Here is a 1,622-nt window from a genome sequence, read left to right on the forward strand (position 1 = left end):
TCCGCGGGGACGGGGCGGAGCGGGGCGGGGCCACGGGCCCGGGGCCGGAAGGCGACCGCGGCCGGCGACCTCCGGGCTGGCTGGCTCCCTCCGTGGGGGGCGCGTCGGGGCCCGGGCTCTGGGGACTCCGCCCGCGCCCGGAGCCGCCCCCAGGGCTCTGCCGTCAGGACCGCCCGTGCCCTTCGTTTCGGGTCTGAGGCTGGGGCTGGGTTGTTTGCACTGTGGGTCGTGGGCACCTGGTCTTGGTCTCCGGCTGGGCCTGCTGTGCAGCTGGGCCCTCCTGCGTGTGGACCGGGCGGCTGCAGCTGGGTAGGCAGCTGCGAACCGGGTGGGGCGGGGACGCTGTGCCTCGAGGCCCAAAATGCCTCGAAGCTACATTTGCATTTGCTCCTCTCTTGGCTTGCTTACTGTTTGCACTCAGATTTTGTGAGGAAAGGGCCTGAGATGCGTGTTCAGCCTGCTCCTCCTTCCCAGCCCCCGCCACCGCCCGCACACCTCTCAGTAAGCTCCCCGTAGCGTGGGCCAGGTATAAAATTGGGCGTATTGTTGCAGTTGTTTAAAAGATCAGAAGAACCCGACCCAGGTCAATAAGAAAGACCATCAGTGGCATTTCTGAAGTCATAGGGAACTGAATCTGATTTTCTTGAACTTCCGTGTTATTCTGACGCGTAGCCCCCCCAGTCTGGTGGTACATTGGTTCTGGCAGAGAATGAGAAAAGAACCCCTTGCTGTTTCACACGTGGGGCTTGAGGATACTGTCAACGCTCCACAAATGACAGTTACTGTAATAATCACGAGTTCTGACCGCTAATCCAAACAAAAGCTTGTTAACTAAATTAATTTAGCCTCACAGAGGAAGAAGGAGGAGAATAAACAGTTGGTTCTATCTAATTTCTCACTACAGCAGACACATCATTCTTCATCGCCCTGGTCCAGCCTGTAGATGCAATAATTAAACTATGTACTGTTTTTGGTGGATGCCGGGAAAGCAATGGGGAAAATACTTCATCGTTAACTATAGATTTTTTTTTTTTTGGCCCTGATAAGACTCAGGCTTCAAAGAGTTGCATAGATTAAAATGATGATTTTTAATGTCAAGTCAACTTTACTTGGCCATCTTGTTGCCACTAAAATTTATTGTGTGCTGCGCCCCTGGTTCCCCTCCTCCTCCCAAACCCGCTGCTTGGCGTTTGTGACACTCATTTATAGCCTTGGAGTCTTCAGACATCCATTTCTCTTCTTACCAGTCTCCAGTCAATACATCACCAACTGCTGCTTGTCCTTCAACCACAGCGTCATTAAGCTTTTCTTCCTTCCTCTGCTCTGTGAAGACGGTCATACATAATTTAGTTACTTCTCATCATTCTCCATTTTGGTTGACTCACACCCTCCCCTCCGCAATAAATCCAGGATCCGCTTGCTGCGGACACATTACCCTGAATGTTCTTGCATTTCACTAAAAGTCTCTCGTCTTAAGGCACCGTTCATAATACAGGAAGCCTTCCTGGGTCATAGTTTCACAACTTAAGGTTTCAATTCTTCTGCATCCACAGTGAACCCAGGCAGCCAAGGAGAAAGAAAAACGAATTCCTTGGTTTATCTTCCTCGTTAACACCTTGTAA

The sequence above is a fragment of the Manis pentadactyla genome, chromosome 7, assembly GCF_030020395.1.
Source record: "Manis pentadactyla isolate mManPen7 chromosome 7, mManPen7.hap1, whole genome shotgun sequence".
Taxonomy (NCBI): domain Eukaryota; kingdom Metazoa; phylum Chordata; class Mammalia; order Pholidota; family Manidae; genus Manis; species Manis pentadactyla.